The following is an 18,328-nucleotide window of genomic DNA, read 5'->3' as shown; positions in this document are numbered from 1 at the left end:
AAAAATTCAATTTTTTTAATCACATAAGTAACTTTATTAAGTCAAATTATCTCACAATACATACACATTTTCTAAGCCGCTTCTCCCTCAGGGTCGCGGGGGGGTGCTGGAGCCTGTCCCAGCGGTCATCGGGCAGAAGGCAGGATACACCCTGGACAGGTCACTAGTCCATCACAGGGCAAACAGACAGACAGACAATCACTCACACACTCACACCCAGGGGCAATTTAACATGTCCAATTGGCCTGACTGCATGTCTTTGGACTGTGGGAGGAAACGGGAGAACCCGGAGGAAACCCATGCAGACACGGGGAGAACATGCAAACTCCACACAGAGAGGACCCCAGTCACCCACCCAGAGAATCGAACGCAGGCCCTCCTCACTGTGAGGTGACAGTGCTACCCACTGCGCCACCATGCCACCTATCTCACTATATTGGCAGACAATTTAGCTGTTTTTAAATTGGAGCAACTGTCTAAGCCTTGGCTCTGTCATCAGGAGATGGTGAGTTCTCCTGCCACCCATAGCTGGGAGTTCAAGAGAGCACAATTGGCCTCATTCTCTCTGGGTGGGTAGGATGGCCCCTGCTTTTCCCCACATCACTCAATGTGATGCTAGTCAGCACAGGCATCTGTTAACTAACATAACAGATCTGGCGGTTGACGCTTTCCTCCAAGCGCGTTCGGCTGTCCAGTGGCACTGCGTGAGCGGCGGTTCTAAAAGAAGCGGTGGCTGGTTTCACAGGTCTCAGAGGAGTCCTGTGCTAGCCTTCACCCTCCTAGCATTGATAGTATTGTATGATTGGGGGAGTCTTAACTAGTGGGTGGAATTGGAAATGACTAAATTGGGGAAAAAATTGGGTAAAAAAATTCTTAAAACATGCAACATTATCTGCCAATATAGTGAGGTCATTTAACTTAATTAAAGTACTTAAGATATAATTCTTATAACAATCACAAAATTACAAACATTTGATTTATTAGACTACATTTCAGATAAATGAACTTGCCAAGATATAATTTTTTGTAGTGTATTAGTTGTTTTTCCAACTATTATATCTCCCGCTCTGTGTGTTTAAGAGTTAAATCAGAGTGTAGCCAAGATCAGCTTGACTCTAGGTCTGACAACTTGTTTCTGTGCAACATATAAACAGTGATTGGTTGCTGCTCAGCTTATTTTGCATAAGGTTTATCCAGAGGGAGAGATAACAGAGCAAGCAGAGCATCAGTAGCTTGATGTACATAATGTCATCATGCACATTCTAACATGTTAGCATGATGTAAAATTTCCAAAAGGTAATCTTTAAAAAAGACATCCATGACTACACAGGACATATCATGTACATGGTACTTAACATTTCAGCACTCCAGCTCAAAACACCTCCCCACATGTCCCTGTGCACAACTGCAGTCTAGCATGAGACCATCACTACAGATGTTAATAATTGTCTAATTGGTGGTAAAGCTAAAAATCCCTTATTTATTGCAACTACATCAGCCAGTAAACAAAGCGGTGTAATTCCCTTTGAGCACCAAGATTAATAACTGTATATGCTGTAGATGGTGTGGGAGTGATTGTTTGAAAAATAAACTTTGCAGTGACTTTTTGTGTGAGTGTTTGTTATGGCAGCATGGTAAGAGTGTGGCTCGAGAGGGAGGGGCAGAGTGGTTTATTTATTTGGCTTGATTTTCACTCCTAATCTCGCCCTGCTCATGCAAATGGAGCGAGTGAGGAAGGTGCCGTGGTTATCTTTCTTTACATCAATAAATAAAAGGCTCCAGTGGACCACAGGGCCCTGCTAATTTTCCAAACCAGTGAAGAGGCTTTTTATATGGGGAACACCTCTTCCATTCCAGCTCTCTCTCTCTCTCTCTCTCTCTCTCTCTCTCTCTCTCTCTCTCTCTCTCTCTCTCTCTCTCTCTCCCTCCCCACCCCCACTCCCTCACACACTCCTTCTGTCTCACTCTGCAATTTCAGCTTCTTTCATTTCCGTCGCTGTTTCCTCTTTTCAGCTGCTATGTCTGCCTCCTCAGAAGTAGGTGTGGGTGTAGACATGGGCGTGTCTGTCCGTATGTGCCCCTGTGCGTTGGGCCGAGAGGTGGCCTGGCCGCTCCGGGACGGATTTGCATCAGGTTCTTGTGAGGTAAGAGGACGGAGCATTAAAGGCCAAGCCGTAATCTCTCTGTGTCATCTAATCTCTTCGTATTAAGTTTCTCCTGGACGATAAGACGCACGGCCGGCCACCTTGGCCGGACAGCTGACGATACAGTCCAGAGACAGTTCAGGGCAAGCAGGACACACACGCACACATAATACACACACCCCTGGGAGAGATTAATTGCTCCAAATTCAAGCGGGTCTTTGGGCCCTGAGCTGTGGGGTCACTCTGGCAGAGGATGATGAAATGCTCTGACCGCTGCTTTAGCCCTGACCCAGCTCCTCCTACCATCTGCAGCATGAAACAGCTGCACAAACTGCCTCAAACAGGAAAGCACAGCAGTGACAGAGGACAGGCATGTGGAGGGCCAGTGTTCACTGGACCAGTACAAGTGACCAAGACACAGACTACAACTGATGTACCTACGCTCTGCCCACAAATACATTCTTTCAGGCCTACTGTTGCTACATTGGACAAGCTTTAGAGAACTCTGAAAAAAAACACCCTCTTGCAAACAAATTTGACACTGTGGCACACAACTTTTTTCCAAATGCATGCAGATGATCCACTGTGGCGACCCCTAAAGGGAGCAGCCGAAAGAAGAAGAAGAAGAAGAAGAAGAAGAAGAAGATACATTTAGGATGTTATTAAAGCAGCACTATGTGAGAAGGAAAAAAAAACACAACACATGCTGTAAAGCCTGAAATCATCATTTAAATGTCACAAATCTTGTGAGACTATTTTGGACAATGCCAAACACTTTTACATATGAACATCACATGCACAAAACAAGGTCCAGCTCAATGTTTAGGTCTCAAAGGCAAAATCAACATTACACTGATGATGATAGAATAGCAACAATAGATCATTCACTTGCATCTTCAGAACAGTCTTGAGTGTTATTCACCAGTCAAACCTTGGTGAAAAACAGTTTCACCAAGTTTTGACTGAGTTCTCTTTGAATACTCAATAGTTTGGAATGATATTACAAAATCATTAGAATCAGAATCCCTTTAGTTCACCAAGTATGACATGTAACATATTGAACAGACCTGACTACACAGACTACTAACAATATTTCTCTAAGGGACAAATGAAATAAGAATACAATAAATAGTTGGTATCCCTCCGGAAGAGCTGGAGGAGGTAGCAGGGGAGAGGGAGGCGTGGGCCTCTTTGCTTAGGCTGCTGCCCCCACGACCCGGACTCGGATAAGCGAATGACGATGGATGGATGGATGGATACAATAAATAGAATAAAGAATAATAAAGAGCCAATGTGAAAGGAGCTAAAGAGATGTGTGAACATCTGGACATGTGCAGATATGAATATCTATACACTTGCAGGCCTTCAGCTGTTTTAACATTGCCAGTTAGCTAAGTAAATGCTGTATACTACACCACCAGCTATTGTAGCAATGACATTACAATAAACTCAGTGACAGTGATGGAGAGAGACAAATAGAGGCAGAAATACTTCACAATGAAATGATTATGATCACAATGAAAAAACTGGGAGATCATGGATGTTTCCTGTATCTGCCTATACTTGATGTATGTTGACAGTGTGAGTTCTCACGCTGACATCATGCCTATTGTTTTTAATCAGTAATGTCCTCTAAATTTAGGGATTTTGTGCTGGAATAGGATTTTTGACAAAGTTCTGCAGAGCTTGCCCAGTCTTGCATCAGTAGCTTCAAAAAACAGATGTGGGTGGAGAATGGATAAGTCAATTAAACAAGGCGGTGCAGTACAGTACACTGAATTACAATACAACAAGCACACAACAGTGCAAAACTGGGCTTAAAGCTCAAATTATTTATTGCCAGGATCACAATCTTGTCCACAGTAAAGCACTGTATTAATTTTATTCTGAAACCAACTCATCTAAAGATATTTTCTGTAATAACACAGCAAATTACTGAGAGATTGATATTGAGCTGTACCTGTAGTGTACAGCATTGTGGCATATTAAAGCAACTGAGAGTAAACATGAAACATTTGATTAAATACAGCGTTTTATTCCCTTTTTGTTTTTATAGTATTTTTTGTAATATTCATATGCAAAATGTTATTGTTTGTTGGTATTTCTAGATACATGTTTAAATGATTAAAATATCTATAATTTTGGCCATGCTTGTGCAAAAAACTAAATTGCAATATCTTTTAAATTTGTATTCATGATTAAAAATGCATATTTGACAATGCAGAAAATACAAACATATTTATAGATTTGGAAAAAGGTTTTTTTTTCCAAAATGTAAATTTACAGTAAGTTACTGGATGCTGAGTTGCACTACTTTAGCAGTTTTATGTAAAAACACATCCAGTCCAGGCAACTGTGCAGTCACAGTATAAAGTTACTATTTTACTGTTGTTTTCTGTTGATAATGCATTGTAAAATGAATGCAATCAGTATTCAGTAAATTTTACTGTATGTTTCCTGTAATTTTACAGTAAAATAATAATACAGTGTAGCTTTAGTTGCTTTGGACTAAATTTGGGGAGTCAAATGTAGATTTTCTCTTTCTGTGTCTCTGAAGCTTGAGCCTGTATCTACATCCAGCTCTCATTTATTACCCATTTTCACAGAGCTTTCCTCAGCTTGCTCCGCTGCCAGGACCATCTGAGCCTGAGAGCCACACCAGAGCCCTGTTATCCTGCTGAGGAGCGGAGAGGACATGCCACTGTCCAGAAAGAGTGGGTGAGAGACAGAGAGAGAGAGAGAGAGAGAGAGAGAGTACAAGGTAGCAGCAACAGCCAAATTCTACACTCACACATGTACACACATGCTTAATAGACATATGTCGCTACATGAAGGTCATTTAATACAGTTCTAGTGTTCCAGCTTCGAGCAACCTCTGTACTTGAACTGCCACCCACTCCAATAAGGGCTCTCGCGGCCCTCACTTTTATGTGTTTTGCAACTGGATTCCTGCGAAGGCAACCCAAGAATGTGATGAAATGCGCAGATCTCTGGCCAGGCCACATGCATGCAGACATAAACAGAGTGCCTAATGGCGCTCAGGCCTCTGCGCTGGTCCGCTTTCAGCCTGGCCCTAACCACTCGCAGCTGAGTTGGGCTGGCACCAGCCATGTTTATTGGGGGGCTTTAGCCCATCAACTTATTGTCAACAGTTCAAGAGCCTGTCAGCGGACCCTCCAGATGTGGTGGGAGGAAAAGAGAGACAGGGAGAGAGAGAGAGAGAGAGAGAGAGAGAGAGAGGGGCAAACAGACAGAAGGAAGGGGTGAAAGAGAGAAGTAAAAAAAGAAAGCAAGAGTGATTCTGGTGCAGGCAATAGTGCAAGGATTTATGTAATAACAACAAGAACAACAACAACAACAACAACAATAATAATAATAATAATAATAGGAATGACCTATTAATTGTTGTTTTCATAGTTATAAGTCAGAAAGCTCAGGCCAGAAACACTGTTTAATTAGGATATACACTCATGGGCTACTTTATTAGGTACACCTCAATTGCTTGTTAACACAAATAGCTAATCAGCCAATCACATGGCTGCAACTCAATGCATTTCGTCATGTAGAAGTGGTCAAGACAACTTGCTGAAGTGCAAAACGAGCATCAGAATGCGGAAGAAAGGTGATTTAAGTGACTTTGAACGTGGCATGGTTGTTGGTGCCAGACGGGCTGGTCTGAGTATTTCAGAAACTGCTGATCTACTGGGATTTTCAAGCACAACCATCTCTAGGATTTACAGAGAATGGTCTGGAAGAGAGAAAATATCCAGTGAGTGGCATTTGTGTGGACAAAAATGCCTTGTTGATGTGAGAGGTCAGAGGAGAATGGGCAGACTGGTTCAAGATGATGGGAAGTCAACAGTAACTCAAATAACCAACCAACATCTCGGAGGAATGTTTCCAACACTTTGTTGAAAGTGTGCCACGAAGAATTAAGGCAGTTCTGAAGGTAAAAGGGGGTCCAACCTTTCACTAGCAAGGTGTACCTAAGTGGCCGATGAGCGTAGTTAAATAGAATTGACTTGCCACCACCACTGTTTCATTTTCTATCGGCGGCAGTCTCACAGACCCACAGGTTCTCACAGCTCTCTGCTGCTTTGTACACATTAAGTTTGGGGTTGGGGGGGAAGTGTGGGGGGGGGGGGGGGGGGGGGGGGGTCAGATTGACTAACTCAGATTTGCCTGTTGTGTCTCTTTTCCTGCTCCCTCCCTTCTGCACCCAATGTTTTGCGACACTGGCCAATGTTTACCAAAGTTTAGATAAGCTCATTTCCATATTAGATGTGATTAGCACAGTTCATTGTTGGGATTATGCTTATTGGGTGACATCCTTGCTGAGCATCAGCCGATGGATTGAGCTACGCTTTTGCAGCACAGGGGCCAGTAGCATTTTCAGCTATGCTAATGAGCGTACCTATGTAAATGAGCTAAAGCTTGAGCGTGGGTAAAACAATCTTCTCTTTCTTTGCGCAGGGATTCGTGAGTGTCTGTGTGTGTGTGTGTGTGTGTGTGTGTGTGTGTGTGTGTGTGTGTGTGTGCATTCTAAAGTGTGATTCATAAGGCTACACACACACACACACACACACACAAATACATAAACATCCTCAGGACACTCTGACGGCTTGATATGCCCATTTATGATTTTCCCATAATCTTAACACGGTGTCTTTCTCCACATCCTCTCATATGCATAAAGATACAAGTAAAAGACATGAATAAAAAAAGGAAGCCTGATGGAGATACAGAAAGAATTTTTCAAGGCAGCAGCACTTTTTTTTTCTCTGGGAGAGCCGTTTTATAATTCAAAGTTGTGGTCCAACTAAAACACATTGAATTTATGAGCCAAGAGTTTGCGGGCTAATGTTTTGCACACATGTTGGTCTCTCTGCAGTGATGTCTTCACTTGAACTGTTGACTTTGCAATTGACCCGTGATCTGCTAACGGACATAAGACAGGACTGCAGGACTGGCCCACAGCAGAAAGACCACACTACTGCAGAGCAAAGACTTCCTGCCTTTTCTATTTAAGTGGGCACAGGTTTGACCTCTCTGTGCGTGAGATTAAAAAGGTATGTGTGTGTATGTGTTTGTTTTTGTATATTTTTAGGACAAAAATATCTTGATTTTGTGAGAAAAACAAGGATAAACAGGACTGACCTACTGATGTATGGAACAAACAAATCCAGATGTACAAAAGCAGCTACATGCTACCTTCTTTAAAACCAATGTTAAGGGTTAATTCCTAATTAAATCCCTTAATTCTCAATTCCTAAAAAACTGTGACTGTAGGTAAAATTCACATAAATACACTATAAAATACATATAAACACTTAATGCCATTTGAATACAAACAGGGCAAAGACAAGGCATGCCATGTTTTAACTGATCAGCTTCCTTTTTTTTATTTTAAAAATGCGCATTCCAAATTGATGGCTGCAACATGTTCCAAAATGAGAGAGGGGCAATTTACGATTAGGCATATTGTGAAATGTTCCAAAAACATTTTGAACAGGTGATGCAATCATGCTTGAGAATAAAATAAAAGTTCTGGAAAGGCCTAGTCCATTATAAACAAGGATGGATTAAGGCTCACCACTTTGCCAAAAATGTATCAAAACCCAGTGTTTGTTAGTGTATAGGGGTGAATTGGTGGGTTACTGGCACTTGGTGAAGGTACTATTAACAACAAATACATTTTGGAGGAACATATCCTACCTTCTACATGTCTTTTTCATTGACGTCCATGCTTATTTGAACATGATGATGCCATGCCACATTGTGCAGGAGTTACAATAGCATGGCTGTGTATTTAGAGAGGGCGGGTGCTAAACTGGTCTTCCTCCAGTCTTCCACTGAAAATGGGCATAAAACACAACAATGAAGGACCCGTACAACTGAAGACTTGTATAATAAAAGACACTTGAAAACTGGATCATTTGGCGTCTTCAATCCCCAAATGATTAAATGGTAAACATGCGCCTGTCGCAACCTTTTTGGAATGTGTTACAGGTATTGGATTTGGGATGAGTAGATGAGTAGATGATTCCTATGAACTTTGTACATTTTTTTTAAATTTACTAATCATTGCTTTCTGTTTTTATTAGCATTTTATATACTTTTTTTGGAATTATAATTTTGGAATTTGTACAGTACTGGACATAATGGACATATTTCATTTCCATTTAAAATGTCCATAAAGTAAATGCTACATGTTTCAGGAGATATTTCTGAGGAGAAAATATAAGATAATCTACTTATACAACAGAGAACAAAGTCAAAGGAAAGTTATAAAAAACAAGTTTGGACAAAGAAGCTGCTGTTCTTTGAACAATGGACTGACCAACACATCTGGTCCACACCTCAACATTACTGAATGTGTTTGGGATCACTTGGATTATGAGAAGTAAAAAAATGCAACCAACTTCTAAGATTGAGTGGAAAAATGAAGGTGTGGAAAAATATCCCTGCACATTTCTTTGAAAAACTAAAAGCAAGTGTACCAAAAAGAATGGAAGCTGTAATAAAGGCAAAGAAATAAATACTACAAAATTCTATACTATATTACAACCCCAATTCCAATGAAGTTGGGACATTGTGTAAAACATAAATAAAAACAGAATACAAATCCTTTTCAACCTATATTCAATTGAATACATTACAAAGACAAGATATTTAATGTTCAAATGGATAAACTTAATTGTTTTTTGCAAATATTCACTCATTTTGAAATTGATGCCTACAACACATTCCAAAGAAGTTGGGACAGGGGCAACAAAAGACTAGGAAAGTTGAGGAATGCTCAAAAAACACCTGTTTGGAACATTCCACATGTGAACAGGTTAATTGGAAACAGGTGAGTGTCATGACTGGGCATAAAGGGAGCATCCCTGAAAGGCTCAGTCATTCACAAGCAAGTATTCACCACTTTGTGAACAACTGCGTGAGCAAATACTCCAACAGTTTTACACAGTCCAATTTATGTTTTACACAATGTCCCAATTTCATTGGAATTGGGGTTGTATTTTGACAAGGCAGCTGTGTAATTTATATGTTTATATATCTGTGTAAAATGTATCTAAAAAAATGAATAAATGTACTCAGTTGTTGATCTGACTGGAAATGAAATAAATAAAGGGTGATCACTAACTGTTGCACAGTACTGTACATGTATGAAATTAACTAAGGTCATAGCACAACCACTTTATATAACTTGTAGGAAGCTGTATAAAATAAATAAATGTTATTTGTGTCCGGAATGATGATAGGTGATTCCATAATGATCGAGAAAAGTGTATAACATTGAGAAAGTTATAATACAACCCATTGATTAGCTGTATTTTTAAATGTTATACACCTTTCATGATTCTTAAGGAATCATTAGCAGGGGTTCTCAACCTTTTTGACCCCAAGGCCCATCTATTTATTACTTGAAAGCACGAAGGCCCACATTTTTTTCTTTTTGCTTAAAAAATAAGCAATTTTCAATACAGCAAAGTTTGGTCACCACAATATAATGTGTATTATTGTACATACCGACAGATTAGGCTAACATAAGCTTGCTTTATACCTGAAATGAGGTGGAATGGTGGCATATCAAGTGAAATGTTTGACTTATGAGTGGATGATTGAAACTTGCAATGTGTTTTGTTTCTGAAAGTGAGGAGTAAAATCTTATATAAACATCTTGTATTTCTTTCTTGTTATTAAGTCAATTATTTTTTCACAGATTTTTTTTATATAAAGTGCCATCGCTGGCCCACTAAGGACCACCGGCTCCCCCCTCAGGAGTGGCTCAAGGACCACCAGAGAGCTTCACAGCCCACTAGTGGTGTTTGGGAAACCCCGATCTACAGCTTTGCTCATCGTTCTAGACACATTTGTTTAAAGCTTTTTACAACTTAGTAAAAACCTTTGAAGTGTTACAGTAGTGTAAAGTTCTATTAAAACCAATTGATGCGTTGTATTTGTAAAGCAGTGATTGTGAAGCAAGGCACATAACTTACATACTTATATTGTCACAATTGGCCCCTCCCAGTCCTGTCCATGTGCTCCTGTTGTGTTTACTTCCCAGTCCTGTCCATGTGCTTCTTTGTTTTGGTTTTCAGTCCTGCCCCCTTGTTTCGTGTCTCCGCCCCAATTGTCTCCACCTGTGTCTCTGCCTGTCCCTCGTTTACCTTCTTGTATTTAAGCCCTGTGTTTTCCCCTGTGTGGTAGCAGGTCTTTGTTTGGATTTATGTTTGATGTGTGTATGCTTGTTGGATGTACTGTTTGTCTGTTTTGAGGTTTCGTTATGTCTGACCCTCATGCTCTTCATGTTGGATATATGAACTGGGACTGTCAACCCTGGATTTGCCCTCAATAAAAGTAGCTTATCTCAGCATATACATCCACTGCCTCGCTTCCCCTCATTACATATTTAAGATAAATACAGTATATTATTATCGTTTAATGACATTTTGGTGTTCCCAAAACTTGAAAGATTAAGTAAAATATCTTAAAATATCTGCTGTTGTGTAGCTACACAACAGTCTACGCAACTGGATTCCTGTGAAGGCAACCCAAGAAGACTTTAATGAGTTCTTATTAAATAATATCACACTATATTAATATTACAAGCGATTCCAAACTTTTGAACTGTAGTTTATATGGGACATATGTGTGACTGCATGTCCTAATGCTGTATAAAACATTGAAACATTGAGACAGTGTGCATGTCTGTGAGGGCCACAGCTGTGGCCGTTTCCCTGGCGACCCCGCGGCCCTGTGTCCCCTACGCCGGCTTTCCTCTTACATCTGCTGCAGCTGGAGAGCTGCATTTCACACACTCTGCACCTGAAGGCATTCACACACACACACGGCTGACCCCAGGTCTCTCAGGCCCTCTGTTGTACACCACACTGCGCCCATGTGTCAGCTCTGGGCTTGCTCAGAAGCCCTGCTACCTTCAAAATGTGTGTTTGTTCGTATGTATACATGTGTGTTGATTTTCTGTTTTTGTATCATGTTTTTTTTACATTGCTGTGATCAGAATGGCTTGCTTTATATAGCACTGTCCAGAGTGAAAGCCAAATACTGTATAAAACAATTAGGATTATATCATTGCTATAACAATCATTAATACCACTACACTGAAATGTGACAAGAAGAGGATTATTGCCAGTATTGCCCTGACTGAATAACGTTTATAGGCTAAATCATAAGGGCTTAACCGACTTATTATAAAAACAGGAACAATGGATGTTAGCTGTGTTTAAAACACCATAGCATGTGAGTTAACAATGTACTTTTCTCAGAGGCAATTAAGGAAATAGGACTACAGAGCCAAGTGCAGTAAAGACAAAATAAAGTCTAACAACTCCACTATTAACTAAGAATTGAAACAGAAGCAATGCAATCAAAGTAATATCTAATAAGAAACCAAAGAAAGGAAATAAGGGAATAGCAAATTGGAAATAGTGGGGAAAAATAGAACTGTGTGCTGGTGTAATTTTCAGCAAACAGCACCTCTAAACATTTTGATAATAATTTTGATTGATCCACTTAGCAATGGGGAATCAGACTAATCAATTTAGAAAACTAAACAAGCATCACACATACAGTATTAATGGAGAGAGCAAGCTTGTACTGGACCACATCTCCCATTAGTCCATTTGTATGCAGGTTTTCGGCTCCTATTTAAAGCCCCTATCTGGACTGCAGGAGCAGTGAAAGAGTCAGCCTGACAGACTGTACTTTTTACTTTTATCTGAAATCCTCTGTTGTCCTTTACTAAACTTTATTAAATGTCTGTGTCAATTCACTACAGAACTGTACATACAATGGGCTGTAAAACAAGCTGTGAAACAACACAGTAAGAAAACTTGTTCAAATAATGATTGCAAACTCAATGAACTCCTGAGGGAGCTGCAGCCTGCTGTGATGTGGGGCATGCACGTACAGTTGTTTATTTTTCACACTGCAGTTATATTAATCACTCTCCTTGTGTCTACTGGTGCCATCATGTTGTTCAGCATAAAATGTCTCAATTTGAATGGGAAACAGTCCAAAAAGTTTGTAAGAGCTGAGTCCAGCAACACACCAGATCAATTGTGTTCTTTTACTCCATTTCCATAACTCCACACCGCGAGGCATCGGACCACATGAGAAAATGTTTTTGGTTTTTTTTTTTTCCATTCCTGAGTGAACTATTTGTTGTTTTCTGGTGTCTATGTGAGTGCCCCTGGCTTGACTCTGTAGTTTAAGCTGAAGTGAGCAAAGGTCAGAGCAGTGATGTAGTGATTTTATCACAATGTTAAAAAACAAAAGAGCATGTCTGTGGTCCGTTGCACGTTTGAAATCAGCTTTCCTGAGTCATCACTCACTGGTGGCACAGAAAAAAAAGACTTGACACATAAAAAAGTTACACAGATCCAGATGCTCATCAAGAACATGGAAATAGCTTATAGTTTAAGGCAAACAGAAGGTTTTTCCTATGTTTTCTTTTAGGTTGCACATTTGTTTGCAACTACAAGCATGTACATTACCAGTCAAAAGATTGGACATAAAGAAAGTTTTTCTTTTTTTGGTTATTATTTCTTCCACTGTTAAATGATAGTGAAGCCATCAAAACTATCAAATAACGCATTTGGAATTGTCCCTTGACCAAAAAGTGTTAAAGAAATAAACTTCTATTTTAGATCATTCAATCTTCTATTTTAGCTTCTTTTTAAAACATGCCCCCTTTGCCTTGAAGTCAACATGGCATTCTCTCAACAAGCTTCATGAGAAGCCACTTGTGATGCTTTTCCATCAGCTCATCAGCTCTAATACTGCTAAAAAAATACTTGCTGGGGAGCACTGAAAAAAATGCAGATGTCTTGGGCATCAAAGCATTTATATTTATGGCATTTGGCAGACGCTCTTATCCAGAGCGACTTACAATTTGATCTTTTTTTTTTTTAAACATATATTGTTTTTTTTAAACATTATTGGTATAACATAGAGTGCTTACCCAGGTGGGGATTATACCCCAGGCTCCAATGTAGAAGGCAGAGGTGTTATCCACTACACTATACCAAAGTATCTATAAGTATCAAAGTTATCTATAAGTGTGTTTCTGCCTGTAAAAGCACTATATAACATTAGTGTTCGCTTGCATTTAATCTAATGCAGTAAAAAAGTAACAAGAATGTTTTCAAAAAGGTACATAAAGATATGTTTTGAGCTAGTTCAATTTGCTTCCACACTCCTCGAAGGCTCCAGCTATCATACCTGATTTAATTAAATGGACTATTGATTAACCAAACTAAATATTGGATGATAACTACACAAAAAGGTTTAGTTCCAAAACACATTACAGACCATTTTCAAGAACTCTCTTTCTTTTTTCTATGATAGACATTGTTGTGAGTGAGCTTTAAATATCCAAGAAATATCAGTACTATCTTATTATTAATAGTACCTTCATTAGAAAATTGCAAATGTTGTTTTTTTACATCAATCATTTTCTATTATTTTTTCAAAAACTTGCTACATTCATTTTGGACTGCTTTTAAATAATACTGGGTAACCTCAAGGAGAGGGCTGGAAATGGCTAAGCCAAAACACTGATAAAATAACAAGACCAACTGTATTGGCTTTATTTATAGTTATTGTAATATTTGTAGTTATTGGTGTCTTTTAGCAAAAATGCTCAAAAAAGATCTTTTAATTACAAATTTACAGACTTTCACACATAGGCATCAACATCAGTATTCATATTTGCCTTCAAACATTCTCTTAGAAACATTTGCATTTAAGCATAACCTTTTAAAAATGTCTTTAAGATGATGAAAAATACATATTGTTGGGTGTGTCCAAACTTTTGACTGGCACTGTACACATAGTGAAAATTCATTCTATGGAGAGCTGCGGCCTGTGGCTGGTTGAAACAACGGGTCTATTCCTCCCATAAGCCCTGGTGCTAGACTGCCACATTAACCCCTCTTGACCCTCTATTCTCACCTGTAATAAAGCAGAGGACGAGCCATCCACACACACATACACACACAAACTCCAACCCTAACACAGAGCAGACCAATGGGCCTTAGAGTGCTCATGCTCATTAGCCCAGCTTCAGTACCCCATGGAGGAGGGGGGTGTGTGTGTGTGCGTGCAGGCCAGGCAGTTATTAGTCGACTGGGTGAAATCTCTGGTGGCACACAGTCAGATGAAAGAGAAGAAAAGAGAAAGTAAGATGTGTGACAATGCAGCGATGGTGTGGGGGCCAGCTGCTCAGGTTGAGTGTGTGTGTGTGTGTGTGTGTGTGTGTGTGTGTGTGTGTGTGTGTGTGTGTGTGTGTGTGTGTGTGTGTGTGTGTGTGTGTGAGCAAAGGTGGACGGAGAGGGGCCATCAGTTCACAGCCTGTGAACCCCTCATTAGGCTCTTTCCCACCGAGACGGAGCTGAGTGAGGAGGGTAGGGGGGAGCTGTCAGTACGCATGATCACAGTGCCCGTCTTTATACACACACACACACACACACACACACATATATATATATATATATATATATATATATATATATATACACACACACACACACACACTCATGGACGTCACACTCATTACACGCGACTGCCACAGACAGACACACACTGGCATGTGTGTAACTGGCACTCATGAAATGGCTTTTTTGAATGCTCTCTCTCTCTTACTCCCACTTTCTGTCTATGTCTCTCGCTCTCTCTCCCGAGTGGAGTGGCTAAGGGAGTTTGGTGCTGAAGTGAAATCTGATAATCAGGAGTGACAAGGCTGATAGAATAGGAGTGTGCTTGAGTGAAAGTGAGAGAGGGGGACAGACAAGGGTGGAGGGATAGAGAGAGAGAGAGAGAGAGAGAGAGAGAGAGAGAGAGAGAGAGAGAGAGGGACACAACTGTTTGTTGATAAACTGCAGACGTCTTGAATGCGGCTTTGCTATTAATTCTTAAGCTGAACCTCATTGTGCAAGTAGGTATCTCTGTAATTTGTAACTAGCGCATGTCAGTATCATGCATGCAGTAAACGAACATGCATTTTTCCAAAGAGTGTCCACAAAAAAGTAACGCACTTTTGTTTTAGTTTATGTGATTCAAATATGTACATCATTTCCACATTACTTAGACGGAGTAAATCAACGCAACTAACCCTCTGCAAAATTAAATAAAATTCAGTTCAGGCTACATAGTAGCATTCATAACACTTGTGCTAACAGATTAAAAATTCAGTAGTATGAAGGAAAAATGTGAAGCACACAGAGAAGTAACTGAAACATTCTTCATTCAAAATTAACTCTACATGATGTTTTGAGCAAAATATGAATGTAGATCAATTTAAAGAAATTGTTTCTGGAAAGCATGTTTGCATCAGTCAAACCAGGGAAAAAATTTAGCCACCTGATATTAATATGGAAGGCTTTCGTATTTAATAAGAAGGAGGTTTTAGCAATGGAAACTGTCCCTTCAGATGAGCTAAATCTAATTCTCGAGCTTGTTGAACCCCCAATATTAGCTTTAGCTCAGCTAAAGCTATGAGGACTTGTCGTCTTTTACACAAGGTTTTTCAGCAAACTTTAATGAAGCAGTATAAAGAACGGAATGTGTATGAATGCATCAATATTTATCCTCACACAGAATGTTCTATTCATAAAGCTAACTCATTAGCTAATGGTTTTTGACATTTTTCTATAACATTATTTAACGTTAGACACTCAAATGTTCACCAAAAACATTAGCTCAAATAAAGTTTAGCCAACCTTCCAACCTGCACAAAACCCTGTTAATAGCTCACACTGAGCTGTTAGTTCAAACTTCCATGTAATTTTAAATCAAGATGTTTCCAGAATTAGGAATGAAATAACAGTATTACCCTCAGATGATCAGAATAATGTGCATTATACAATCCTCAGTAGCACCTTTCCATCATTTCTTAGTCTAATAATTCTGACTACTGTCAGTGCTGATCTCACTGCAGGAGTTATGTTGAAGTTTTTCCTTCTGTTGACAGAGGATGGAACGCTATGGTTGGCTGAGAGTGTCAGTCAATTTTTCAAACGGTAAAAAGTTTAAAGTAAACTGAAATACAAATTTGTAGTAATAGACTTCTTTCATGTGAAAATGATGTACACATCTGAATCTTGTCATTTCAAATTCTGTGCTTCATTGTTCTTAAGTCTGTGGCACATGCTCAAGAATAAAACTTAAGTATGTCTGTCTCTGGTGCTATTTATTGGAAACATGGCAAGCAGCGAGAACTCTCCGGGTAGAACAAGAGCGTGTATGTAAGCAGATGTGTGTAGAGAGCAGCAGGGGCTCTCTCTCGTGCTCTTTCTATCTCTCTGTATGTGTGTTTTGGAATAGAGATGTCTGGACCCTCTCTCTGTTATTGATCGCCCAGCGCTTTGAGAACAAAGAGTTAATCCCTGAAAGGCGAAATAGCACAGATTTCGTCTCAGTCATGAAAGTTTAAAATGTCTTCTTTTTTTGTTTGGCCCTGTGAGACATGTTCTCAGTGTAGCTGGCTGTGTGACCCGGGGCACATTGGAGATCCAATACTGAACCCTATTCATCCTACATTGAACCAGTCAATACCTATTATTAGCTACTGTTGGCCTATCCGCTCAGCTATGGCAGAGAAAAAGTAGGTTTTGAGATTGGCCAGCAGAGGAGGGGAGCGCTGAAACCCCGCCCAATCCCTCTTTCTCTCTCTTTCTCTTCACGGCCTGGAAAGGCTTCTGTTAAAAACTGTGCTTTAATTGCACAGGACTGGGAAAAGCTAAATAACAAATAATGGAAATAATTGACGCAACCTCCATCACAAGTAACGTTCTCATATACATCTGGGATGAAGCTGTATAATAAGAAATAACAATGCTGATAATGAGTACTGATGATGGGAGCGATAATGATGATGATGTTTATGATAATGAAATCTTGCTGTGATTACATTGAGTGGCATTTTTATAGTCGTTGCCTTGTTTCCATAAGATTCATTCTTATATCAGGCATATTGTTTGTTATTTATCACAAAAGAATGAGTCTCACCTGATGCTTAGCTGTGAAGTGTATAGTGTAGTGTAGCAAGGTGGCTGTCCTGCTGTCTCTCGGGTCCTGCTCCTCTGGGCGGTGTAACACACTCAAGCCCAGCGTGATGAGTAATGTAGCTCCGGCCACTCCAGTGACAGTATTGGGCCAGTGCAAAGGCTCAGACGGAGAGGAAGGAGCCTGTTTGCTAATAGGTAATAAATTGTGGTTTTAATTATAACAGTGAGGTAATTACAATAAAGGAAACACACAGACCTCAGAGGGGAATAAAGACAGGAGAAATCCCCCTTAAAGAAACAATGACACCTGGCTAGTCTGGACTGGAATAGTAAAGTGTGTGACAAAGGCAGCCTGGAACTGAACTTATTTTGAACTCGCTGTGATTTAGCTTGCTTTTTGTGAGCTATGTTTTAGTAACGTCCTTTAAAAACCAACAAGGCCCGAGGGAGGGCAAAGTGCAGAGACGGTGATGTAGGCCTATGCTGAAGGACAATTCTCTTTGCCTCTGCGGGGTTCCCTGCGAGTGTGGCATTGGAGGGAAGAGAGAGAAAGGGCCATGGCTGGGTCTCTCTGTCTCCTTCTCTTCCTCTCTGACTTTCATTTGCTAAATCTCATTGTTTAGGTGGCCTGTAGTGCCTGGCTAACTTCAGATGACCTTTAAAGCTGAAGCCATTGTTGATGATCCACAAGCATACACATGCATGCAGTGACAGAGTTTGACAAATTGAGCCCAGCATTTGGCCAAAAATTAAAACCGGCTTTCATCATAGTCTTTTTGACTTCCACTAAGACTAACAAAAGTAACAGTGAAAACATAAGCTGACTTTGTTTATTGCTCTTGAGTTTATCAAAACCTGCTACCTTACAAGACAGTGTGACATTTTAGATCTTTCATGCTTTATACCGTAAGGCCTACGGAGAAATGTAACAACTGCAGCATTTCTTGGCTCTATATCACAGGCCTTGCTCATACATATAGGTCGGAAAAGCTCCAGGCTAACTGAAACAGTGTCTGATAATGTGACTGTAATGTGTGATAATCTGATTTCTATAAGCTGTTATATCTGTGCCTGCTGCCGAACAGAGCTGGACAGACTGTGAACTCTTCTGACAAATCAGTCGAAACACATCTTTCTGCAAGTTTGCAA

This window comes from Pygocentrus nattereri, chromosome 5 (assembly GCF_015220715.1).
Source record: "Pygocentrus nattereri isolate fPygNat1 chromosome 5, fPygNat1.pri, whole genome shotgun sequence".
In the NCBI taxonomy this organism is placed as follows: domain Eukaryota; kingdom Metazoa; phylum Chordata; class Actinopteri; order Characiformes; family Serrasalmidae; genus Pygocentrus; species Pygocentrus nattereri.
This window is presented reverse-complemented; position numbering follows the sequence as displayed.